The sequence below is a fragment of the Heloderma suspectum genome, chromosome 3 (assembly GCF_057233095.1).
Source record: "Heloderma suspectum isolate Gila_16-S chromosome 3, 16-S_ref, whole genome shotgun sequence".
NCBI lineage: Eukaryota > Metazoa > Chordata > Lepidosauria > Squamata > Helodermatidae > Heloderma > Heloderma suspectum.
The window spans coordinates 86,538,981-86,566,798 of NC_139460.1; the positions used below are offsets into that span (position 1 = coordinate 86,538,981).

The 27,818-nt window shown below is 42.5% G+C and overlaps 2 long non-coding RNA genes across 3 annotated transcripts; one reads left to right on the forward strand and one right to left on the reverse strand.

The window, feature by feature from the left end:
• Positions 1-324: 324 nt before the first annotated feature.
• Positions 325-4,084, reverse strand: LOC146349868 (uncharacterized). Its single transcript, XR_014789107.1, has 3 exons — positions 3,784-4,084; positions 2,109-2,190; positions 325-531 (listed from the first exon to the last, which is right to left on the reverse strand). It is a non-coding gene; the product is annotated as an uncharacterized LOC146349868 (long non-coding RNA).
• LOC146349869 (uncharacterized) lies at positions 979-25,294 on the forward strand. Of its 2 annotated transcripts, XR_014789106.1 has the most exons (4): positions 979-1,114; positions 8,853-9,104; positions 18,133-18,207; positions 24,919-25,294. It is a non-coding gene; the product is annotated as an uncharacterized LOC146349869 (long non-coding RNA). The 2 variants fall into 2 exon arrangements; XR_014789105.1 differs by lacking the exon at positions 8,853-9,104.
• Positions 25,295-27,818: the final 2,524 nt, after the last annotated feature.

The window sequence follows — 27,818 nt, forward strand, 5'->3', positions numbered from 1 at the left end:
AAGTGAGTTGTTTCAGGAACCCCTGGTTCCTGTTGTGCTAGGATTCTGTTCCACTGTCCATGTGCAGTGTAGGCTATTGCCCTCTGATATATTTATTGTTATGGGATCACCCCACAGGACCCCTTTCAATTCTTGATTCTAAGATTTCTGTAAGAAGAACTATCAATGTGGATGCCCTGAGGCAATACTTCTTAGTACCTGACAAAATATGAGAGCTGGTAACGTTCTACTGATATACTTCAGCAGGAGCTAGGATTAGCCCATATTTGAAACTTCCCACCTTTTGCAGCAATTTTAGCAATAATAAGGAAGATACACTTTCTTAGTAGGTGGAATACGTAGTAGTTTAGTTTATAATCTATTAATACATGAAAGGCTGAAGTTACTGGTGTCATCTTCAAAGGCAGCCCCATGTCGAGTACATTATAATAGTCTATTTTGGATGTGACCAGGATGACCAAGCCTAGATCTGCTTTCATTAGGTAGAGTTGTCTCTTCACAGATGGCTACATTCCTTTCACTGGCTATGTCCTGGAAGCAGTTTACAACAAAGCACATCATACATATATTTCAGAATAATGAACTCTTCCCTTCCCAAAATAAGAGAGCTGATGTTTGTAGCCTTCCAAAGTGGTATTCTGCTTTCTCAATATGGTCCTTATAATACAGTGTCTTGTGGCTATCCAGCTTTCTCACATAGACATCAGAAGTCATGGGAAGAGTTTTCCAATGACAGAGGTTTTACAAAACAACCCTTGGTTCAAAAACAAGAGTTTAGTTGTAACTAAATCATTGATTTTATAACATATTTGTCTAATACCCTGAAGGTCTCTCTATTTGTATTATGTGTTGTCTCATGAACAACCCTGGCTTTGGGCTATAGGACTTCAAAGATAATCTTTGTTAATATATGATCCTTAAAAACCTTTGAGCTGTGAAGCTGACAGCCTATAAATAGAAATGCCCTTAGGGTACCTTGAACATTTTCATCACGAAAGGGGAATTACAGGATTTGGAATAACAACATCAACTTTTTAAGAAATTGCTGTTAAAACTGGCTTTCGTTTTGCCTTACTGTAAAATGAAGGAATCCAGGTATCAGAACAAACACATGGTAAGAATAATACATTTCAAATAAGTCTTAAAGATGGGGCATATTCAGCAAGGCTGGTGTTGATTCACATCCAGGTTCCTAAAATCTGTTAAAATCACCTAACAGAATGGACTTGGCTTGAAGCCCACTATATCATGGGTCAAATCCTGTTGTCTTTGAATGAGCCCCAATGAGTATGGCTAATTTATTTCTTCATTAATGATCCAACCTGGATGATCTGACCTATCTTATATAGAGAACTCTATCCCCCCGCTTTTTTTAAAGGAATGTTGCTGCTTATCATTATGTAAGCGTTGTTTTGTACTAACAGTATGCTTGGCACCCTGCAGAAAGAGGACAATCAGTCCCAGTGCCTGGCAAAATCATTTCAACATGGGTGTTTAAATGGTTCAGTGGGCTAAGCCTGGCTCTGGCATGATCACACTTCCATCTTTTTTAATTCTAGAGAGAAATGAATGGAGATGTGGAATAAGGTTGTAGTAATAATGTATGGCATATTTTCATTGGGGAAAGCACTCCCATTTACCTGTATGTTTCTTCCTCCCTTGTTAATAGCAGCTGGGGGGGGGGATCGAATGGGAGAAATGGCACTTGGGGAAAGGGTTGCAGGCCCCTCCCTCAGCACTAGCCTCAATCCAAATTCCCCCCTCCCCACTGTTTTCAAGGGAAAAAATCAGTTCCTCCTCAGATGTTCTAAAAGTGTGTAGGCCCTATATGTGAGGAGGGAGAGTGGGGATGATCATTCTATCCCTGTCCACACTGTCACAGTCTTCATCACCCTCCATCTGATTTAGAACCCCTATTTTTGAGTATGAGATGGAGCGGGTGGAGCTAGTCTATGTGGGGTTTTGCTGTTACTAGTTTTGCTGTTATTGACTATTACTAGTCAATACATGATGTGATTATTGGGGGGATTTATTTTACTTTCTAGAAATATTGAAATGCCCTTAAATCACAAACAGATCTTGCAACAAGATATATAGCCCTCACTTACTTTGTGTTCAAGGCACATTGAAATAAGTGATTAGCTCCAGCTTCCTAATGTTGAGCTTTGGAAAATCAAGCAGGAAAGCCATCTGTAAAAAAAGAACAAGGTTCATTTCTAACTTATCTGAAAGACAGGGCTACTATCTGAGGTGCCTGAGAAATAATATATTTTTTTAGAATATATTTTTGGTATGGAGCATTGTGAAGCACATCAAACATGTTTCCAAGCACGTGGAGTCTATGGGTGTTGTTATTTGGAACACTGTGGCTGGAGGTGTAAAGGAGCTACTTTCTGTTTGCGTTGGTATAAATGCTTAGTATATGTCACCTCATTATATTGTTACTGCTCATAGCCACTGTAGAACTTCTATCCAGAACACTCCCGATAATTTTGAATTTTGCTGTTGATTGCAGTGGGAACATAGTATGGCTGTTTAGCTGTCATTTTTAATATAAACAGTGCTGTTTACCCATCACTAGGATGCACATGATACCCAGCGATTCCCATCTTTTAAAAAAAGCGGTGTGTGTGTGTGAGAAAGCAGTTTTCTAAATCTCATTATTTGTGAAAATAACATGCTGCCTGTCTGGCTATGTATCCTTCCTCCCCAGCTTCCAGGTATATTTCCCTGTTCACCAGCCCTTGGTCCTCTGAATTTCTTTCTGTTTCTGCCATTGAGTCACACATTGACTACATATTCCAAATTCTGTTAATGTCCTAAAATGTGTTGCCTGTAGTAAAATGGTTGTTTGCGTTTTTTACCACAAACTTTGATTTCCATCAAGCATGTGTTTAGCTGAGCGAGTGATATCTTAGTACAAACATGTGCTTCCTGTAACTTGATTATTGCTCTATAGCTGAATATGTGTTCAAGTGTGTGTGTGTGTGTGTGTGCGCGCATGTGCATATGTGTGATAGAGAGAATGGGGGGTGGGCAAGCTACATGACATTAAACTTCCAATGGTGTGCATCTTTTAAAAATGGAAAGTTTGTGGGGGCTCCAATTGGGACTGTGGCATGTGGAGAGAGGGATGATTAATTGTTTCCTCCCCTACCATGATCCAAACGAAAAAACATTCACCAAAGTTGCTATTAACCCTGGGAGGGAAGCTTCCATGGCTGCCAAGCTTCCCTCCCTTGCCAAATAGGGCTGATTTTTGTCGGAACTGTAGTGCAAGAGGAAAGGATTACGCATCCTTTCCCCAGCAGCCACCATTTACCGTTTTAAAAAAATTCATGCAACTGCAAATGATGCATTTGAAATCACATATAGTTTGGCCCTGAAAGAGAGGGAAAGAACAAGAGCTGGTAGGATTATCAATTTAAAAATGAAAGGTAGCTTCCTTGGCTGCATTTTATACAAACAAGAAAACACCAGGGAGGGGGAAACTACATACAGCTGAACATCTCACGTAGTATGGTACTGCAAACGTTTTCACGCATGAGATTTAAAGCAATTGCTTTGGGGACCTAAAATGCTTTCTCATGCAAACATTACACCAACTGTTGCCTAGCACGCTCATTCAAATTTCAAATGCTCTTTTGGTCTTTGTATTTTTGCATTAATTTTGATTACACCGCTCATATAAATAGCATGGGAAAAACCCAAAGGCAATTTAAACCTCATGTGTGAATATGCCCTCAAGGGAATATCCCTCATAAAGGCCCTCAGATTCCTCACAAAGAAAAGAGCCGTTCAGTTCCATGTTATTCCTCCGGTGGGGCACCCATGTAGCCAATGGCATTTCCCTGCAAATTTGTGTAGCCGGTTATCCATTATAGTTTTCTTTTCAGCTAACGAAGTTTAGAAGATACGTAGGCATTCCGACCCCCCTTCCCAGACCTAATGAAGCATGAAAACCATCAGTTAGATAAAGAGCCTGTAAAGTCAACACAATAGGCCGTGAGGTTTTCAGTTGCTATTCTCTGAAATGGAGCCAGGTCAGACATGTCCTTCTCCTCTGATATACAGCGTTGCTCCCAGAGAGCTCATCGTTTCATGGAAAAGTACTGAGCCTGCTCAGGGCTTTGCTATTAATGCTAAGAACAGCATACAACAGCAGGTCAGTGGAAAACTGGAGAAAGTCATCTGCACGTAGGGTGTTAAGAGCATTATTTTTAGATGCCTCTTTTCTTTCCGACTTCATATAATTCACTGGGAAGAGAGGGAAAACCCCGATAAGCCTGCTGCCTATCCTTGTGAGTTTATTGGCAGCTGATTCATTATGAATATTGTAACTGCAAAGGGATACGAAACAAACAGGAGGGAAACAGATCTATAAATCCATCCCATTCTCTTATAGGAGAGCCAAGGGGGATTTCAGGATTACCACGAGACCTTCCAGAATGATGTGTTATATGCGCGCGCGTGTGTGTGTGTATATATATATATATATATATATATATAGTTGGAGGATGAACACTACTCTTTTCCTTCAAGGGGGAAGCCTTATTGCTTTCTAAGGACTGTTGCCTATTGTGACATGGGGGAAATATCAGATTTCTCTGGGTTTACTTAAAGCAAAAATGTGGCACCACACAGAGCTAATAATTTGAAAGCTGCAAGCCCAGGTTGAAGCTGACAAGTACGAAGCACTAAATAGAAAGTTATGAAATGACTCCAGGGCCCTGATAACTGCCAGTTATCGTGCCAGGGCAAGTTTCTTGAAAAAAGTTCCTGTGTGGTGCAGGAGAGCTTCACTCCTCTAGTACACTTTAATGTGGGCTGACAGTGTCACCTATAATATAGCCCAGCCTCTCTCAACCTGGTGCCCTCCAGATGTGTTGGACTAAAACTCCCAGCACATCTAGCCAGCCATGCAGCATCCCCATGTTGGCTGGGGATACTGGATGGAGTTGTAGTCCAACACATCCAAAAGGCACCAGGTTGGGGAAGGCTGTAATAGCCCAAAACAGGGATGGGCAGCCTCTTTCAGCCTGAGGACCAAATTCAATTTTGGGAAAGCTTGGGGGGGGGGGCAGTGGCTGGATTCCACTGGTGGGTGGGGTCGAAGCAAAGGGGGTGGGGGCAAAATCACAAAAACCACCAGCCTATTTTCACTTAAAGCTCCTACTGCCAGTAACTGAGCCTTAGGAGAGGCATTTTGACCTTTAAGAATGGGGAAAACCGCACAAAAGTTGGGGAACTACGAATAATAGGGGGCTGGGGGAAAGGGGGTGGGGCCGGGAGAAAGGGGGTAGCACCAACATTGCTATCTTTTCGGCTCCCCGTTAAGACCTTTCTCTTCTCCCAGGTGTTTGGCAGCACATAAGTTTAATCGATCCTGGATTGTCTTATGGTTATGGTTGTTTGCTTGAGATTGCTTGTTTGAAGACATTTTAGATATATGTTCTCTCGTGTGTATTGTCTGTTTTAAACTCTGTATACTGTATTTTTAATGTTTTTAATCTTTGTAAACCGCCCAGAGAGCTTTGGTTATTGGGCAGTATAGAAATGACGATGATGGTGATGATGATGATAATAATATAATCTGGGAAATCCCAGAGGGACTGAGTTGGCCCCCAGGCCTGAGGCTCCCTTCCCCTAGTCTGTTAGGAACTGCTTTATATTGAGTCACGCCATTGCTGCACTAGAAAAGAGGACAAAAGAGGGCACTATGGGGGATTTTCTCTCCAACACTGCCAACATCTATGGGGAAACTGCTTCTTCACTGGGAAATCCCACCTGTAGGGTTTCTTATTTTTACCAAAAACTTTTATTTCAGGGCCTAAGGAACTCTCTGCCACTATAACTGAGAGAGTTCCACAAGCTGACCCTTTTCTGCTGCCACCAATTCTCTTAGAATACTTTAAAATCTCTACTAGCTTGTATTGGTATAAGAGGGTTAGGTGTGAGATGGGAACCACCACTAGAGATAAGATGAACAAACTGGTTTATTAAAGGGATATTTTGTACATAAGAAAATACTATTATTACTCTGGGGTTTTGAAAAGACTGTTTACTGACAATTCTTAAAGACTTAAGACACTGTTGCTGCTACAAGGCTCCGAGGGAGGAATCCTACTGGGCTAGTCGGCCGCCTCCGAACTCAGAGGCTACTGCTTATCCAATGCAGGGCAGGAGAAGTGTGTGGGGGATTGACCCCTCCACACCTCAGCCGCCCTGCATTTGCGGCTAGACAGCCGATTTTGGCTGTGTAGCCATGGGAAGTTGGGGTGTAGGAAGCGGCGGCCGGACAACACATTGGATGTGTCTTACCAGATTTCCGACTTCCCCGCCCCAGCACACTCCCAGGAATGCCCCGTTTTCGCCACTCCACGCCCCTTTCCGAGCACATAGCATGGGGCTGTTCCACACTGCCTACGAGGCAGCGTGGGAGGGGTGAAGGTCGGTTCTCAGGGAACCTGAGGTCGGTTCCCGGGAACTGACCTATACTATGGCTGTCTAGCCGCTGACTAGCGGCCATAGGATTGGCCCTTAATTACTTTCTTACCTCAGGCCAAATTCCCTAAACCTCCCCCCTAGCCAAATACACTCACATCCAGATGCAGCTCTTGGGTTCAGTCTTCCTCTGACTCCCAAAGCTTCTCCTGTTGTATTTCTGGCTGCTTGAACTGTTTATCTGGGTTTAATGCCTGCTTATGTAACCTTCTGGCAAGATGTTAGGGCAGTCTTCTGGCATAGTACAGCCACCTGTTCCCTGCTCCTGGTCTTCATCAGCTATGCATGGTTATCCCCCAGAGAAAGAATAGCTTAGTATTCAGGCCTCAGCTATTCACTTTCTCCTCAGCTTTCTCCTAGTCCTTCCGTAACACTACCCACAAACCAACTGGCCTTTTCTCTGACTCTCTAACAAAAGAGTCCCTGAATGCCTAATTGTCAACTCCGTAACTGTCAGCTGTCATTCCCCAACTGCTCTTTTCCACTAGCTAGAACCCATAGCCAATCAAAACTGAATTTACCCATCGATAAATGTTCAAAGCGATCGTCTCTCTCTCTCCCCGCTCAAAACGTCACCAGGCAGCTACTACTAAAAGAGGCCTTCAACATAGCAACAACACTAGGCCTCAGCCCCATAAAGATACATTATAGGTAGGTTAGGCTGAGAGTCAGTGACTGGCCCAAAGTCACCCAGTGAACTTCATGGCCAAGTGGGGATTTGAATCCTGTTCTCCCCAGTCCCAGTACAGCTCTAACCACTACGTCACACTGGCTCATATGTAGGGCAGGGCACTCCCCCATCTGCTGGTTCTCCCCTATAAATGCTCAGGACAATCATTTGAAACTTCTTTTTTTCTCCAGGCAGGCAAAACATGAGTCTGACGGGGGGAAGAATTTGGGGGGAGGGCATAGGCATGGGGAATCAGTGAGAATCAGTGGGCATAGAAGCATCCCTACCTCCCACCCACTGCCACTCCCTTGCAAGTACCCTGGCCTCACATTCTCCAACATTTCAGTAAACGTTCAGTTGGAAAGTGGATACCATATATTTGCTGAGATAGTGGCCCGGTTCTGCACCTTGATGGCTGGCACAATCAACTACAGGCCACACCTTATTTGAAGTTTGTTTCCCCCTCAAGCCATGCTGCCCAGTTTTGGAGGACACGACAAGCTGCGCCAAGGCAGGTAAAATGGCACCCAGCACGTGCCAGGATGTGCTGGGCGCAATGATCGTGTGATCTGGGCCAATGTCTAGTTGGGATTAAGCTCACTATAGGAACAAAAATGAGAAAAGGTAGCAGGTTACTGATTATTCTCAGCTGCAGGAAGAAATATATGTTATTGATGTATTAACCGTTTGACCCAGTCTGCTTCATAAAGCTAGGATCAAATGTCTAAATGTGAGGATTCAAAAGACATCTAGCTGCAGCAGAAAAGCTTTTCAGTTAGGTCCAATTGTCATTTTACCTGAGCACTGTGCTAATCTTGAGGTTCCATCCCAACTCTGTAAATATGAAGTCCTGAATTATGCAGGGGTCATGTTGATCATGTCACTTCTTCCAATATGGAGTAGAAAAACAGCCTTCCTCAGTCCTGATGCCATTTTTTATCAAAATAAAATCCTGTTGGGACACCTGCATTGGGCACTGCATGGGTAAACATACAACCATATCTATAGAGCCTGTTTGTTTTTCTCTGCAGTGCAAATAGCAACTTTGGAGAGTGGGAACTGGTACAGGGGGAAGGATTAAGCCAATATCATACTGCCTTTATACAAAACAATGGTGCAACCCGCTTGGAATACTATGTACAGTGCCAGTCATCACACTTTAATAAGTATATTGTAGAGCTGGAAATGACCAAGGCCTTCTCTCTGTCCCATCAGCCAGGACAGCTAGGCTGGCGAGGATGAGGAGAGGGCCTTCTCTGTGGTGGCCCCCACTCTGTGGAACTCCCTCCCTAGGGAACTCCGCCATGCCCCCTCTTTAATGAGCTTCCGCCATGCATTAAAAACATGGTTGTTCAGGCAGGCATTTGGGGTGGGCTAGGGTAATTTTAGAAATGTGATGTTTTTAATGTTGAATTTTATTGTGTAAACTGTTTTTATTGTTGTACATTGCCCAGGGTGGCTGGGTGACCGGCCAGATGGGCGATTACTAAATTTACTTACTTACTTACTTAATTAATAAAGGGCCTCAGGCAATGCCCCTAGGAGAAAAGGTTACAACGTTTGGAGCTCTTTAGCTTAGAAAATAAAAGCAACTAAGGGGGAACATGATAGGGGTGTATAAAATTATGTATGTTGTGGAGAAAGTGGATATTTATACGTTTTTCTCCCTTTGTGACAGTACTAGAGCCTGGGATCATCCACTGAAGCTGAATGGTGGGAGAATCAGGACAGATAAAATGAAGTACTTCTTCCCACAGCACATAGTTAAACTATGGAATTCACTTCCAGAAGATGTAGTGATGAGCACCAACTTGTTGGACAGCTTTAAAAGGGGATTAGACATGGAGGATAAGGCTATGAACAGCTAATAGTCGTGATGGCTATATACGTACTATCTGCAGTACCAGTTGCTGGGGAACATGAGGGAAAGGTGAAGACCTTTTTATTTTCCCAGGCGTTTTAGTCCTTCAGTTTTTAACATGTTTGTATTTGTGTGTTTTTAGATCTTTGTAGTGCTGTTGGCTTTTTCTCTGGTTTTTAACTTTAGTTTTATTTTGTTTTAAACTTAACATTTTTATATTGAGTTTTACTATGTTATTGTATTTTATGGGTTTAAGTGTTGTTTTGTGAGGTACCCAGAGAGCTTCATCTATTGGACTGTATAGAAATGTAATAAATGAATGAACATACTAATAAATAAAAGTTATTCTGCTTATGTCCTGTTCGTGGGTTTCCCATAGGCATCTGGTTGGCCTACAGGCCAGGGTGGGTACAGAATGCTGGACTAGATGGGCCTTTGAACTGATCCAGCACAGCTGTTCTTATGTACTTAAACCGCCAACGTGGTTAATCACTAAGCAACGTTTGCAGATCTTCTGTTTTCAAGTTCTCATATTTCAAAAGTGAGTTATTCGTGTTTGGGAGTTACACGAACCTCTCCATCCAAACAAAAGAGTCAGCCTGACAGTTTATTTAGTGGCTTCGGTTGGTCATGTTAATGTTGACATTCTGGGCTGGTTGGCTTCTTCATCCAGACTTCAGGTGGGATTCTACATTGTTGGTTTTACTTATCCATAATACATGGAGGAAACTGGGCTGTTAGAATGCCTTGAGAATGGCCTGTGGCTTATCTTTTTGTGAAATGGTGACTGTTCTGTTTTTCTGATTTAAAGCTTGCCAAGTGAAATGTGGAGAGCAGAGGCTCTGAGAAAGAACAGGGAGGTTTCCACTCTTCAAGGTTGTTTTGATTTGTGTAGTTCCCTTGATTTAATACACAGTGGGAACTGATTTCATTTTCCCTCTCCTTGACATTGTTTTCTGCTCCCTCCTCTCACAGCAGTAAGCTGTGTTATCTTGCCTCAAGGATGATCTCTTTCTGAAAAAATGATTATTGTGCATGTGTCATTTTTTTCACAAACTAAAAATCTACTATATGTGACTGAAGCTTCATTTAGAAGTTAAAACTAATGTAAACTTATCTTCCACTCAATCTCTGGTGAATATACATCCATAGACCATTAAAAAGATGTTTATCTTAAAAACATTAAATATTAAAGAATGCAGAGGCGGTCTCCTTGGCTTGGCTTAAAGTTCAACATTATAGAAAAAGGCTGTATTTGAGACATGGATGTATGTTAAAGGTGTGTATGAAGCTTGTATCTAGGATCTGTGTAGGTGTGGAAAACCTGAAGCAGCCCAAGGAACAGTCTTCTCCCAGCTGGAAGGCACAAGCTTTCAAAAGCTCACTGGATTGCCTTGCATACTTCTCAACTGTGGTGTGCATAGTGGGGCGTTGAGGGAGTGGGGCGTCGGAGGTGAGGGGAGTATGAAAGTCATCATAATCACTCTCCTAAACCTATGAGAGTCAACCAAAATGCACATATGTAACTGGCCATGCTTCTGGGGATTTTTTTTTACTTTACCAGGCTACAGCATGAAATACTATGAAAATCTGAAAAATGGGTTTGATTAGAGACAGTGGGGAGATACAAAAATTAACATACCACAGGTAGTTAACTCTAAATCATTGCTTCCAATATGCTGAAAACTGCTGCCTGTATCTAGCTGATACACACTTCCCTGGAAGTAAGTCCTATTTAATTCAAAGATTTCTGAGTAACCATGTGTAGTTCAGAAACCATGTTTCAGTTCTGACTGAAACCCAGAATGGATCCAACACCCCACTGACATCGGAGCACCCGGTGTCCACTGCAGAGGACTGCCATCATACTTCCACCAAAACATTTGGCCTCAGTTTGGTACTAATGGTTGAAACATTGCTGTTTATGTCTCATATATTCCTAAACAACAAAATGTACTATATACCACTAGTGGACATTGGTCATGATCCAGCTGTGTGCAACTAGCTGCCCACAATCAACTTAGTAACTGCTGTCAGTTTTGAATCCACATGTGGGTACAGGTGGCTGGAATCAGTTTTTGGTATTCCAAACAATTCATTGGTGTGGCCAAGACCGATAGTCGTAATCTTCATATTGAGCTATATTTGCAGTTTATGATTCAGTGTTGGGAACTTTGAGCACAAGGCTCTGGATTCAGCTTTTAACACGATGTAGCACCTGTTTACATGGGCAGTTCCTAGTCCAACAGTTGTTGTGTGCAGGCAGACCCCATTATACCCCAAGGTGCATTGCATTTTGATTTCTTTTAAAATTTCTTGTGCTCCTTCTTTCAGTACATTCTTGGAAGTATGTTACAAAATAAAGCCAATCTACTTCAAAAACAGATATTACAGTGCTTAGGAAACGAAGTGTTTCACATTAGCACATTTCTGTTGAGGTAATGGTAGTTCCTCCTCATCCAGCTCTGCATTTTCTGATTTTGCCTTTCTTTTGCTATTGAAGTCAATGGTGAAGGATTTGATAATGAAGGGTTATTCAGGGCTCCTGAATATGCATTAATTAAGTGTACATGTATATTGAAGGGAGTGGGAGCAATGAAGGTAAGTCACAAACATTTTGGGGGAAAAGTGCTGTTCTTGGTTTCTCTGGAAACAGGGTGTGAAAAATCTATTTATTGAAACATGTTTATCTTTCTCAGAATGCTACATAGAGCAAACTCTGTAAACCCTAAATTTACATAAATGACTTGGTTTGGTGAGTATCATTCACCCATACTATACTTTTACAGTGCAATCCAGTCAGTACATGTTTACTCAGAAGTAAGTCCCAATGAGTTTAATGGGGTTTACTCCCAGGTAAGTGGGAAAAGGTCTGCAGCTTGAATAGCTTACGTCAAGGGTGCTGAACTTCAACAGGCTGATGTCTGAGGACCACTAGAGGCTCCAACATCAATGTGGCAGTGAATCCGCTGCAGGGTTCAGTCAGATCTAGTCAGAACTCTAAAGGAGCTATCCAAGGTGCAGAGCACCTTGGATAGCTCCTTTAGAGTTCTGACTGAAACCCAGAATGGATCCAACGCCCCACTGACATCGGAGCACCCAGTGTCCACTGAAGAGGACTGCCATCATACTTCCACCAAAACATTTGGCCTCAGTTTGGTACTAATGGTTGAAACATTAGATTTTTTTTTACAACTCTTTTTTAAAAAATATATCAAATGCTATGGTGCACAATAGCTGTCATTGATGAGTCATCACCTTTGTCCTGTCAAGGACATCTATCTGCTTCCTAGCTCTGAGGATAGAGATTTATGTGAAGTATTTTAAGAATGCTATAGGCCAGGGGTGGGCCAGAAGGTAGATCTCCAGATGCCTTGGACATCAACCACCAGAAGCTCCTACCAGCATGGCTAATGGTCAGGAACGCTGGGAGCTGAAGTCCAAAACATCTGGAGATCTACTTTCTGCCCATCCCTGCTGTAGGCCATATATATTAGGGAGCCCTAAAGGACCTGATCAGGACCTCAGGTCTTGCTTTTGATACCTTTGGCTTAATCTTTCTGTTGTTGCTTTGGAAGTGACCATGCATGCAAAAGGTGGAAGAAGTGGAAGTACAATGTACCAGTAACAATGACTGTGCCAATTTATATCTGAAGGTCACAGATGGCAAATGCCTCCAAAACCGCTCTGGGAGAAAGCGGTAGCCCTAATACTCACCTAATAGGAGCAGAAATGGAAAAGCAAAGCTCTATCAGTCTCCTTCTGAGAGACCATTTTTGCCTTTTAGGCTGCAGACCTAGACCCACTTACCTGGGAGCAAGCCTCACTGAACTAGGCTGATAGGCCCCAATGGGCTCCTTCCCTTTGTCACTTGCCACACATGTGCTGGTTCCTTTGCCCAAGGCACATTATGGTTTGAAAGGGACCTGGCATTATAGAAAAATGATCTCCCTGCTTTTGTGTGTTCAATTCAACCATAACTCACAAACCACCCCTGATATAGGAATGTGCTGTCTGTATAGCATATTTCTTAAAGAACCCTTCAACTCATCCCCCCCACCCCTGCCATCTACTGGATCAACTGAGATCTTAAGCCAGATCCAGATCAAATATACCCTATTGGCTTGATGTGATTACAAAACATGTGTTTAAAATTTATTTTATGTGGCATGACTTTTACGAATAAATACATTTTTCATCTCTGTATGCCATCCTTTAGGTACAATATATAGAGAGTACTATGGCTATCCTTCACAAACATTATTCCTGCTATTTTCTATACCTCACTTCTGCATTCCATTATTATAGAGCTATTCTTCTTCTGACATGACCTTATTGTAATAATCATTTACATCTACAATGACTAAAATGTAAACTTGGCTGAACATTCATAAAACTGAAACCTACACTGTAATTAATAAACTATTTAGGTTTTCCCAGATAGCTTCTAATAGGGTTTATTTGCTTATTTAGGTTTAAAACTGCCCTGTGAGTAGGACTTTTAAAAAAGTTTAATATTTAAAATGACATTATAGCATTTAAAATATTAGTTAAAATGTTATAACTAATTATGAATGCTCTCAGAACTAAACATCACTAGGGATGTATGGATTGTGTAAAATCTGCTCCACCTGTGTTTTGTGGATTGTCATGTGCCTTTTGTTCCGTTGTCCATTCACAGATGGATTTGAATTTTTTTTCATTATGCGGAAAAATACACAAATAATTCCGTAAGCGGGTTTGCAACAATTTACATAATTTAGCCTAATCCGTGAACTTTAGCGTACTGTCTCCCATTCCATTCTACTTTTCCTCAGCAGAAACATGCGTATTTTCCTATGAATAAATATGTGTACATTTCAGGAAAGTAAAAAAAAAAGATCCAAAAGTTCACGGACTCCCCCAGCTTGAGGAGGTCGCTCTGCAGTGGATTCTGCAGGTCGAATTCTTAGAAATCTGAGCTCATTTTAGTCCAGCTCAAATTTCTCCAGCATCCCTAAACAGAACTCTAGAAAATACTTATTTTTTAAAAAAAATCTTGCATTACTTCTGGAAGATTCTCAGATTCAAGATCTATCAGATTCAGGAGTTCCATCACTGCAGAAAAGTTTGTACTCATGTAGTGGGCATCAGCACCAAGCCATCCTCGGCTGCTTAGAGTATTTGCAAGGGCACATAGGGAAAAGGGCAGTTTTTAAAGTATGAAGTGCTAAAGCCACCTAGGGCACTGTGGGTTAAGACCGGTATATTCATGTGCCTGTAAAATTGTAGAAATCCAGTGCAACTGCTCAATCCATTGGTTGATGAAAACCTAGTTGTTGTTCAGTCGTTCAGTCGTATCCGACTCTTCGTGACCCCATGGACCATAGCATGCCAGGCCTTCCTGTCCTGTGCTCTCTCCCGGAGCATGTTCAAGTTCATATTCATTGCATCGGTGATGCTATCTAGCCATCTCATCCTCTGCCGTCCCCTTCTCCTTTTGCCTTCAGTCTTTCCCAGCATCAGGGTCTTTTCCAGAGAGTTTTCTCTTCGCATTAGGTGGCCAAAATATTTGAGCTTCACCTTCAGTATCTGTCCTTCCAATGAGCACTCAGGGTTGATTTCCTTTAGGATGGACTGATTTGACCTCCTTGCAGTCCAGGGGACTTGTAACAGTCTTCTCCAGCACCACAGTTCGAAAGCATCAATTCTTCGGCGCTCAGCCTTCCTTATAGTCCAGCTGTCACAGCCATACATTACTACTGGGAAAACCATAGCTTTGATTAGACGGACCTTTGTCGGCAAGGTGATGTCTCTGCTTCTTACTATGCTGTCTAGGTTTGCCATAGCTTTCCTCCCAAGGAGCAAGCGTCTTTTAATTTCATGGCTACAGTCACTGTCTGCGGTGATCTTGGAGCCCAAGAAAATAAAATCTGTCACAGCTTCCATTTCTTCCCCTTCCATATGCCAGGAAGTGATGGGGCCAGATGCCATGATCTTGGGTTTTTTAATGTTGAGTTTCAAACCAGCTTTTGCACTCTCCTCTTTCACCCTCAACAAGAGGCTCTTGAGATCCTCTTCGCTTTCTGCCATTAGGGTGGTATCGTCTGCATATCGGAGGTTGTTGATAATTCTCCCGGCAATCTTAATTCCGACCTGTGATTCATCCAACCCAGCGTTTCTCATGATGTACTCTGCATATAAGTTAAATAAGCAGGGTGACAATATGCAGCCTTGTCGTACTCCTTTCCCAACTTTGAACCAATCGGTTGTTCCATCTCTGGTTCTTACTGTTGCTTCTTGACCCTCGTACAGGTTTCTCAGGAGACAGGTAAGGTGGTCTGGTACTCCCATCACTTTCAGAATTTGCCACAGTTTGTTGTGATCCACACAATCAAAGGCTTTAGCGTAGTCAGTGAAGCAGAAATAGACGTTTTTCTGGAATTCTCTTGCTTTCTCCAAGAGAATTCCAGAAAAACTAATGTTTTTCATTCCATCCAGCAAATGTTGGCGGTTTGATCTCTAGTTCCTCTGCCTCTTCGAAACCTCGCTTGTACTTCCGGTAGTTCTCGGTTCGCATACTGCTGAAGCCTTGCTTGTAGGATTTTGAGCATCGCCTTGCTGGCGCAATTGTGCGGTAGTTTGAACACTCTTTGGCGTTGCCCTTCTTTGGAATTGGAATGTAAACTGACCTTTTCCAGTCTTGTGGCCACTGTTGAGTGTTCCAGATTTGTTGGCATATTGAATGCAGCACTTTAACAGCATCATCTTTTAGGATTTTAAATAGCTCGGCTGGAATACTGTCATCTCCGCTAGCTTTGTTGTTAGTAATGCTTCCTAAGGCCCACTTGACTTCACTCTCCAGGATGTCCGGCTCAAGTTCAGTGACCACACTGTCATGGCTATCAGGGACATTCAGATCTTTCCTGTATAGTTCTTCTGTGTATTCTTGCCACCTCTTCTTAATCTCATCTGCTTCTGTTAGGTCCCTGCCTTCTTTGTCCCTTATCATGCCTGTCTTTGCACAAAATGTTCCCTTGAGATCTCCGATTTTCTTGAAGAGATCTCTAGTCTTTCCCATTCTGTTGTTTTCCTCGATTTCTTTGCATTGTTCATTTAAGAAGGCCTTCTTGTCTCTCCTTGCTATTCTCTGGAACTCTGCATTCAGTTGGATATATCTTCCCCTTTCTCCCTTGCTTTTCGCTTCCCTTCTTTCGTGAGCTACTTGTAAAGCCTCATCAGACAGCCACTTGGCTTTCTTGCATTTCTTTTTCTTTGGGATGGATTTCGTTGCTGCCTCCTGAACAATGTTACGGACCTCCGTCTATAGTTCCTCAGGCACTCTGTCTATTTAAGTGTCTAATCCCTTAAATCTATTCCTCACCTCCACTGTATATTCATAAGGGATATGATTGAGGTCATACCTGAATGGTTTAGTGGTTTTCCCTACGTTCTTCAATTTAAGCTGAAATTTTGCAACAAGAAGCTCATGATCTGAGCCACAGTCAGCTCCAGGTCTTGTTTTTACTGACTGTATAGAGCTTCTTCATCTTTGGCTGCAAAGGACATAATCAATCTGATTTCGATATTGACCATCTGGTGATGTCCATGTGTAGAGTCGCCTCTTGTGCTGTTGGAAAAGAGTGTTTGCTATGATCAGCGTGTTCTCTTGGCAAAACTCTATTAGCTTTTGTCCTGCTTCATTTTGTACACCAAGGCCATGCCTGCCTGTTATCCCGGTGATTTCTTGACTTCCTACTTTAGCATTCCAATCCCCTATGATGAAGAGGACATCTTTTTTTGCTGTTAGTTCTAGAAGGTGTTGTAGGTCTTCATAGAACCGATCAACCTCAGCTTCTTCGGCATCAGTGGTTGGGGCATAGACTTGAATTACTGTGATGTTGAATGGTTTGCCTTGGATTTGTACTGAGATCATTCTATCATTTTTAAGATTGTACCCCAGTACTGCTTTTCCCACCCTTTTGTTGACTATGAGTGCTACTCTATTTCTTCTATGGGATTCTTGCCCACAGTAGTAGATATGATGGTCACCTGAATTAAATTCGCCCATGCCTGTCCATTTTAGTTCGCTGATTCCTAAGATGTCGATGTTCAATCTTGCCATCTCATGTTTGACCACCTCCAGCTTACCTTGATTCATTGATCTGACATTCCAGGTTCCTAAACAATATTGTTCTTTTCAGCATCGGATTTTCTTTTCACCACCAGACACATCCACAGCTGAGTGTCCTTTCGGCTTTGGCCCAGCCGCTTCACTCTTTCTGGCGCTACTTGGAAATACCCTCTGCTCTTCCCCAGTAGTATATTGGACACCTTCTGACCTGAGGGGCTCATCTTCCGGCGTCATATCTTTTAGCCTTGTGATAGGCTCCATGGGGTTTTCTTGGCAAGAATACTGGAGTGGGTTGCCATTTCCTTCTCCAGTGGACCACATTTTGTCAGAACTCTCTGCCATGACCTGTCCATCTTGGGTGGCCCTGCACGGCATAGCTTATGGCTTCACTGAGTTACGCAAGCCCCTTCGCCACAACAAGGCAGTGATCCATGAAGGGGGAAAAACCTAGTAACCCACTACATAGGAAGGCAGCCCACTGTCTTCAGCTGTGTAAAATATATTGATGGCGTCAAGCAGCAAAGAGAGCTTCAGCTATTGGGTGGTATGTAAATGAAATAAATAAATAAATAAATAAATAAATAAATAAATAAATATTGGCAGGAAGAATGGTTGTTCAGTCTGAAGCGGTGTGTAGTGGATGTAATGTACTCATAGCCACTGCTGCCATCAGAAGGTCCATTTCCAGCAATCGATCCAGAAGCACCCCAAGGCTACAAACGTAAGTAATGAAAGGAAATTGCCATCAATGGACAAGAACAGCCATGCTGAATCAGACCAAAGGTCCATCTAATCTAGCATTCCAGTCACAAAATGGCCAACCAGCTGCCTGTGGGAAGCCCAGGGAAGCCCACAAGTAAGACACAAGTGCAACAGTACCAACCTGCTCATGTTCCCCAGTATACTACCTCTGATACTGGAGGTAGTATATAGCTATCATGACTAGTACTTAACAATACGTATCTCTATGCTGGTTATTTGCAGACTTCTAGACCATGGTCATGTTACAAAGAAGAGAGAGAGAAAGCTGCCTCATACCAAGTTGGACCGTTGGTACAGGTATTTCAGTATTGTCTGCAATGACTAGGAGCGGCTCTCCAGGTTTTCAGACAAGAGTCTTTCCCAGCCTTACCTGGAGATACCAAGGATTGGACCTGGGACCTTGTACATGCAAAGCACATTCTTTACCTAAACGTCTTTCCAAATAACTCCCCAACTGGCTTCATGTAGATGATAGATAGGAATGGGGACAACATTGAAGCCTCCAAAGAGAGAGGATGAAAAATTGCCCATCACTACCTTTTTTGAATTCCCTGTGAGGAATGTCCCACCCAGAAGACTGGGCCATCGCCACAATTCTAGATGAGCACAAATCCTGAAAAATTAAAATATTTTCTTTGTAGCATGATGTTTTAGATCTATTCATTGTTGTGACATATATACCACATGCACCCAGCTGTGACCCCTGAAAAGTTTCTCAATGGTTTGGGAGCCCTTCTGAGCAATGCAGGATGGGGCATAGCCTGCTGGGAAGAGGAGGAGAAAGGAAACTTTCCTTCCATGAACTTCCTTAAATTAATTTATCGTAGGATCCAAGCCCAATTTGGGGCAATTCCCCCTGTACCACATTGTTCAGGAGACCGCTCGCTGACCCTCCAGAAAGGCTTTTTGGGGGGCACAGGAGAGAGGATGAGGAACCTTCCTTCCACAAACTTCCTTAAGTTAACTTATCATAGAATCCAAGCTATGGATTTGTTTTGAATGATCGTTGGGGCAAAGATGACATCATAGCTTTTTCCCATGCCCCCACGTGTGCTGCGTGTGCGACTGAAATTTGCTTAATTACCTGCAGTGCAATGCTGTGTTGTCCAAACTCGGCGTGGTGCGTAGTGAGGGTGGCTTCTTACCCATGCCAAAACCCATGGCTTGTAGTAGGGTGTTGTGGTATTTTAAGAAACCACCCCTGCTGTGCACCATGCTAGGTTTGGATGACACAGTAATCCATGCTGCATCATGGGTAATTAAGCAAATCACAGTTACGCATGCGGCACATGTGGCAGTGGGGGAAGAAGCCATGATGGCATCTTTTGCCCCCGTGATCAACTGAACACACCCATAGGGTCCACGTCAAAAAACCTGAGACTATGTATCTTCGATAACTTTTCAAAGAGTTATTTATTTAATTTACAAATCACTGTTCTGCCCAACCGACGATGTGCACTTTAAAACAACAATGCAATGACAACACCCCTGGATAGGGGTGAATGCTCCTTCCTTGTTCTCCTCGAACTCTCAGCAGCTTTTGATACCGTTGACCACGGTATCCTCCTGTACCGCCTGGAGGGGTTGGGCATTGGAGACACCGTATTGCAGTGGTTCCGGTCCTTCCTCTCCAGCAGGTACCAGAGGGTAGCACTGGGAGAGGAGGTTTCAGACCCGTGGCCACTCACTTGTGGGGTGCCACAGGGTTCCATCCTCTCTCCGATGCTATTTAATATCTATGTGAAGCCGCTGGGGGCTATCATCAGGAGGTTTGGGGTGCGGTGTCATCAATATGCGGATGACACGCAGCTCTACCTCTCGTTCAAATCTTCACCAAGGTTGGCCGTAGAATCCCTGTCCAAATGTCTGGAGACGCTGAGTGGCTGGATGGGGAGGAATAAGCTGAAGCTGAACCCTGACAAGACCGAGGTACTTTTGGTGGGAGACAAGAGGAGGCTAGGGGATGTTGACCTGGTGTTGAATGGGGTACGGCTACCCTTGAAAGACCAGGTCCGCAGTCTGGGGGTCATTTTGGACTCCCAGCTGTCCATGGAGGCTCAGGTGTCAGCTGTGAGCCGGACAGCGCTGTATCAACTCCATCTGATACGGCGCTGCGCCCCTTCCTTCCCAACCATCTGCTCCCATCGGTAGTACATGCCCTGGTCTCCTCTCGTTTAGACTACTGTAATGCACTCTACGTGGGGTTACCCTTGAAGACAGTTCGGAAGCTGCAGCTGGTACAGAACACGGCGGCTCGCCTGATTAAAGGCAGCCGCCGGCGAGATCACATCACTCCAGTGCTGAAGGAGTTGCACTGGTTACCAGTTGTTTTCCGGGCCAAATTCAAGGTGTTGGTTTTGACCTTTAAAACCCTATATGGTTCCGGCCTAGCCTATCTTAAGGAGCGCCTCCAGCAGCACCAGACAGACAGCTTAACAAGATCAGCCTCGGATGGCCTTCTCTCTGTCCCATCAGCCAGGACAGCTAGACTGGTGGGGACGAGGGAGAGGGACTTTTCTGTGGTGGCCCCCACTCTGTGGAATTCCCTCCCTAGGGAACTCTGTCATGCCCCCTCTTTAATGAGCTTCCGTCGTGCATTAAAAACGTGGTTGTTCAGGCAGGCATTTGGGGTGGGTTAGGGTATTTTAGAAAATGTTTTTATTGTAGAATTTTATTGTTTTAAACTGTTTTATTGTACGTTGTACATCGCCCAGAGTGGCTGGGTGACCAGCCAGGTGGGCGATTAATAAATTTAATAATAATAATAATAATAATAATAATAATAAAAAAAAAAACACAGTCAAAGCCAAAACAAAACTTTTAAAGAAACCAGATGTTAAAATCCATCAGAGGCCCAGTGAAACAGTGCAGTTTTTACCGCCCACCTAAAATTCAGTTGGGAGTGAGACAACCTGACCTCCCTTGGGAGGCATTCCATGGTTGAGGTGCTGCTAGAGAAAAGGCCCTTGGAGGTAGCAATGCAGAGCTATCATTGTTCACAATATACTTATTCATCTTTTCTGTTCCACCACAAATGCCATGCGTGGAAAGAATGCATGGGGAGGTCATGAGGCACTTGCACTAGCTCCACCCCTGCCACCATGCATCAAGATCATGTCCCTCGCTGCTGTTGCCATGGCAGAAACACTTCCCTGTGGTATGCACATTTGGATGGCGTAAGAATGCACTTTCCATGTGTACTGATGTATGCATATAGAGATCCTCCATGCGAGGGGGAACTCTGATTGGTCCAGAGTCCCTCCTTGCATGGAGGAGCTCTACATGCATATATCAGTACCTATGGAAAGTCCTTTCCCACGCCATCCATTCCTATGCCTTTTCCATGCGTTGTTGTCCAAACTGTGTTTATGCTACAGGTAATGTTGGCTGCAGGCGTGACTGGTGTGCAGTTGCAGCAGATAGTGTGCAGTGGTGTGCACTGCCCCCCCTCACATATTCTTTCAATGCGTGTGGGAAGGCGTTGTGTGAACCTCCCTATGATCTCTAATCAAATTGGCTTCCAGACTCAAATATGTGTTCACAGCTAGCACTCAGCTCAGGAATCTGTGAAATAATAATAGTCAAATGTATTTTCTTCACCACTAACCAGCCCCAGCCCTCTAACGGTTAGGAGTGAAGCAAGGACATCCTTGCTTCATACAACGCTGTGGGTAGGTGTACCCAACCCCACCACTTTCAGGCGTGAGACTTAACTCCTCTCTATTTAGATATGAAGCACTGAGGCAAGTGGAAGCAACCATATTTTCCTTATCTGGCACAGACACAGGATGTCACAGTTTGTGCTACTTTTGATTAGTCATTAACGTTTCTGTTTGAGTCTATTTTTTTTTTTTGGCAGGATTTCCTGTGATTTCCTTTTCCTCTGAACTAACCAGCAGCAGGGGAAAAAACGTTTCCTCTAAAATGAAACTAATTACAACCTCTTCATGAATTAGTGAGGAAATGTACTCATTTGAAAAATATAATCTTGTCCGGGCAGTGTTTGGTTGTGGGCAGTGGTGTATTTAGATGGGAGAGTGTGAACAAGTTGATAATGAAAGTGGAAAATGTTGCTTCTTTTCAATGTTTCCAGAATGTTTGCAGAACACCTGGGGGATAGTTCACACTGTTGTTTTATGCGCATGAATAATGCCAAGTGTTTTTGAGTGCACGCTGCAAGTGCAGAAACAGAATATGTGAATGGATAGCATGAGAAAAGTGCCACCATGCTCATGGAAATTGCTGGATTGTGTTCATATGTTATAGTCACTTCATATGTTATGTTTTTTCATAGAAAACAGAGCTTTTCTACACAGTGCTGTTAATCACTGTATCTACTTTCAGTTTTGTCACAGAATTAAGATCTGAGCTCTACACAAAAAGGTTTCAATTTCCTGCTTTTCCACTACTTAACCTCTAGGTGGTGCTGTGCTATAGCAGAATATCGCAATTACACAAGTAGGAAAATACATTTTCTTTCACTTTTGCTGTTAATCACTATCTGCTTTCAGATTCGTCACAGAATTGAGATCTGAGCTCTACACAAAGAGCTTTTTCTTTCCTGCTTTTCTGCTACTTAACCTCTATAGAAGAATAACACAATTGTACACATAGGAAAATACCTTTTCTTTCACTTTCAGAAATAATGCCCCATTTTCCTGCTCTAACACCGCTGGGAAAGTGCTCTTAAAAAACAGAAGTAAAACTAAAGTATCACGTCATTGTCTAAAGAACCCATAAACAACTGTGTGTAAGGAATCATGAGAGCACAATAAATGCTATAAATAAATTTTTCGTGTAGAAAAGCTCATAAGCCCATGCGTGGCTGAGGACAGGTCAGAAAAGTTTAAGTGTAGGAGTTAACTACTGCATGAACTAGTCTTGTGAATAATAGCCGTTGGACTAAGGGCCATGGTAAATGTGTCAAAGTAGGGAAAGGATATTGTTTTCTTTCATACGTATCTGCTTGAACCCTTAGGTCATCTTTGGAGGCCTTCCTCTAGTTGCCCCCATTGAAGGAAGTTAGACAGGTGGCTACAAGAGAGAGGACCTTCTCTGTTGCGGCACCCAATTTATTTATGAAATGCCTTCCCAAGGAGGCTCGCCTGGCATCTACTTTGTTATCTTTTTGGCATCAGGCAAAGACCTTTCTTTTGTCTATTTTAGAGTTTAGTTTTAGATTTTATGGCTTTTAAATATATTTTATATATTTGCTATGCTGTTCGTTTTTGTTTTTTTGTATTGCATCATATTCTTTTAGCTTTTTGTAATTGCCCCAGAGAACATCAGTTATTGGGTGGATTAAAATATAATACATAAATAAGGAAGCCCATCAGTTGTTTTTAAATTAAAAGCAGGAGCAGGAGAGATTTTCTTTAGGGCTGCAGTGTATGAGGATGTTTAACCTTCTCCTGCCATGCTTCTGATGAAAATCATCACCTGCTCTACTGTTAGCCCCAGAGAAAAAGCTCTCATTGGCACCAATTGCAGGTTTTGTTTTCTGGGGCTAATAGCAGCACAGGGAACTGTTTCTCACTGAGCTCATAGCAGGGAAGGAAGTGTTTCAGCATCCCCTCCCCACATGCTGAGGTCCTGATGAAAATCACCCTTACCCCTTGTATTAAAAAATGGATGGCTCCTAATGTTGTGTTTAGCCTCATATCTTGTTTGGCTCTCAGAACTATTGTCAAGTTATTTGTGTGAAGATAGGTCTAACAATAGTTGTTAGCCCTAATACCTTAATGGAATCTCCCTGTACAGAGACAATATAACTCCGAACTCCAGATGCTAGATTTCAGCCACTCCATTCTATTTCCCCTTTATTCTGCTTTTCTGTTTTATTCCTCAAGAGCCAGTCAACATTCCATGACCACTGAGCACACTGGACTGTTCCCCCAAAACCCTTAGGGGTTTTCCCCCCTAAAGATTTGTTGTACTTCTACAAAGCTTGGGTTCCCCTAAACCTGCTGATACCTCCCGTTTGTCTGTAGACTGTGCCGTTTTGGTTACATAAGCAATGGTACTCCCAGCCTGAATGTTGGAAATGGGGGAAATGATGTGTCTTTGGAAAGTTATCCAAATTTTGCATCATCATCACCACCACCACCACCACCACCACCACCACCACATGCAGTTCTTTTACTAAATGCACCCAGAGCAGCAAGTGTAGGTAAGAGAGTTGTTGCTTTTCCCTGGTCCTTACCTTTTTGTTCTTCACTTTGCCACTGAAATGTGTAATTATTCCTGCTTTTACTATGACATTCACAGTGCAACAAGACACCCTAGCAACGAGTGACAAACTCTCTTCCCTCAGTTGTTTATTATCTTCTGAGGAGATTATTTTTTAAGTGTCCGCAGTGTCAGAGGTCCTGCTGTTTAATTGATGTGGTGGGTTTTTTTTTTTACAAACCAGTATCATTTATTAAAAATTATCTTTGTTTTCAGTGGAATATAATTACTCAACTTGGAAAGGAGTATAATCTCTTGTAGGAAAAAAAACATGCTGACATAGTAATTCATTCCATGTCAAAAGGCCTTTTAAAAAGCTGATTATTGTGGACATTCTTAGAACAGTCTTTTATATTGAATTCAGTTTGATTCCCAAAGCTTGGCATTGGCTCTTGCCATTTACACTGTTATTTATGTCATTTATTAACCAATACTTGACTGTGGCAGTCTCATTACTAACACAGCTGGTGGACCCTGAGCAAGTAACCAGAAACCACATAACAACCAGTTAGGTTTCTAGTCAAACATGGAAATAGAAAGAATTTGCGGTTTTGACCAAACTTCTTTTGGTTTTAGAATTTGTCCACAAAGACTGAAAGAACAGCTTGTAGAAAATGCCTAGATTTTTAGTCAATGAAATGTGTGCTTTGTTTGGTGGTTTCATATGTACATAGCTACACACTGAAGGTTGCACAATAGGTCTCTTAGTAATCTGAATAAAGTTTTCAAGTTAAGTTATAAAGATGTTTTCTGTCCTCTGTCATCCTACCTTCTTTATAGCAGCTGCAGCAGCAGTGAAGTTTTAAATCCCATTTTGTTCTCATCTTAACCAACCACTGAGGTCATCAGAGAACATGTCCCTGGTGGTTCCACATGGACCTATGGCCTGGCTGGAGTCCACCATGAAAAGAGCCTTCAGTGTGGTGGCCCCATTCCTGTGGAACTCGTCAGACAGGCGCCAGCATTGTGAGGCTTTCGGCGCCTCCTGAAGACATTGTTATTTCGAGAGGCCTTCCTTGAGTGACCAGCTGCGGTTTATTAAGTTTGGAATCTGTTTCTTTTAAAATGTTTTAATTGTTTTAATATCATGTTTTATTCTTTTATCTGTTGTTCACTGCTCTGAAATCTTTGATGTGGAGTGGTATATAAATATTGTAAATAAAATAATAAATAAATAAATAAATAAATAAAATATCTAGTGCATTTGTGTTACAATGTACAAAGGACAGGAAAAGGAGTAAATCAGGAGTTTTGCATTTCCAGTGTCTGGCAACCCCATCTTATAATTTCCAATTAGGTTCTTCATTGCTTTATAATTGTCACAGAACAACTCTGATTTATAAATTGGGGAGGTAGCAGGGAAGGGTGCATTGCTAAGAAGTAAGTAGCTTATTGAAAGAAGGAGATTTCAGAAGATTCAGTGATAAACATTTGTAGCTGTAGTATCTGTATGCAGGCAATTACTATGTTATGCATTTTAGATACAATGTGGCACCTGTGAGCACCAATGCACCCTCACAAACCTTTCTTGGCACGCGCCAGGTTGCCCTACCCCTCCCGATTTTATTGAAAATAACGTATTTTTTTACTGGCAGCTGGGATTGCTATGAAAGAGGTTTCACAGTGCTAAAAACTGTGGGTTCAAAAGGAATTGTTTAGTGTGTCAGACCGCACCTCTGCCCTGTACTCAGTCTTTTGGGCAGTTTACTTGTGACTAGCCATGCCTGGTGGTCATTTTGTGATGGTGCTCCAAACAGTTTCTCAAATTGCCAAATGTGTCCATGGCCCAAAAAGGATGCTTATCCTGGTATGTGCCTTCCTGGGTGGGAGTAAGATCCATTATCTTGAACCAGGGATGACGGAGAATTTTGTTCAGTCCACATTTTTAAGCAAACTGACATAATTTGCACTTCCCAGATTAATATGCAGATTAGAACACCTTCAGCTTGCACACACCTAAAAAAATTGCATACAAAAATGTATACATTAGGAGAAAGTTACATACAAAATATGTATATTGGGGAAAGTTATGAAAATAAATGCAAAAAGTTGTGTGTGTGTGTGTTTTTCTAAATCATGAACTGTTGCAGAAATTGGACAGAACAGACTTGAGAATGCAAAGCTGACACTGGCTGGAAACAGACTGATTCATCTAGTCCTATCTTGAACATGCATAAGATGACACTGTTATAATGCAATCCTATACATATCTACTCAGAAGTAAACCCCACTGAGTTTAGTGGGACTTACTCCCTGGTAAATGTGTACAGGATTGTAGCCAGAGGGAGCAAACCTATAGCCACTAGTCAGCGGCTAGATGGCCATAGCTATCTGGTTTTCCGGAGCACAGGCTCCAAGGTCAGTTCCCGGAGAACTGACCTTCCCCCACTTCTGTGCTGCCTCGCAGGCAGCTCAGAAAAACCCCGTGCTCCGCACTCGCATGTGCGGAGCAGCCAAAATGGAGCGTTTCGGGGGGGCATGGAGGGCGGAAATGTCTGTACGACACATCCAATGTGTCGTATGGCAGCCTCCTCCCCCGCTTAGCCCTCCCGCGGCTAGACAGCCACAATCGGGAATGAGATGACAAGGAAAAAAGACTGACTTGATAGCAAATTCATGACGTTAGCACTGCCAGAGTCTTAAAATGGAGTAGAGGAAGAGGTGCAGATGCAAATGGCTGAGGTAATAGAGTCGCTACAGAGGCTTGTTTTCAAACTGTCTACTCTAAGCATCTGTAGTGGTTTGCCACTGAAGTTTGGTGGCAAACCGCAGCTTCCCCCCATTTTTCTTTCTTAGCAATGCGGTGAAGTGTGGCGGGGGCCACATGCAGCTCACTGGCAGTGTGTTGCCACCCCTGCTGTCCTAGCTGTCTTGCAGGTTTCAGGTACATGATACGGGTTTTTCCAAATTTTTTATTGTGAATTTTAACAAAACAAATAGAAAACATAACAAAACCAAAATAATAATTAAAAAATAACATATTCTAAAATCCTCAGTTTCAATTATTACATTATTCTAGAAAGAAAGAAAAAATGAAAAAAATAGGTTACACATAAACTTCAGTAAAAGCAGACCAAATATCCACATATAAGTCCATTTTCAAGTTAAGCCTATATGCCACTCTTTCAAATGTTGCTAGTGTTGTTAAGTCTTCAGTTGCATTATAGGTGGTGAGCTTTTATTCTTCCAGTATTGTATTATCAGTCTTTTAGCAACCAAAAGGGCACGAAGAATCAATTTACGCTGACCATGTGTTACATTCCACGAAGCAGGTAAAAGAACATTTACATCAGTATTTCAAGAGTGGCATATAGGCTTAAGAGTGGCATATAGGCTTTCCAATACAAGATTTATCCATATAATAACTTATTCCCAAAAGGAGGCAACCATTGGGCATTTCCAAAACATATGAATAAGAGAAGCATAGACTGCATTACACCTCCAACAATTACTCGAATTTGACAAGCATTTATTTAAAAGAAGTTGTGTCTTTTTAATAGACCTGAAACAAAAGTTTTGGCTGAACAAGGTGTAACCGAAGATCCGTTGAAATGTCCAATACAGATGCCAAGACAGCAGTCCATTGATTAAACAAAATGGGATGTTCCAATTCCCTGTTCCATTTGTGCTGTAAACCACTTGTATTATATTTATTCATTGAGAATAAATATTTATAAACA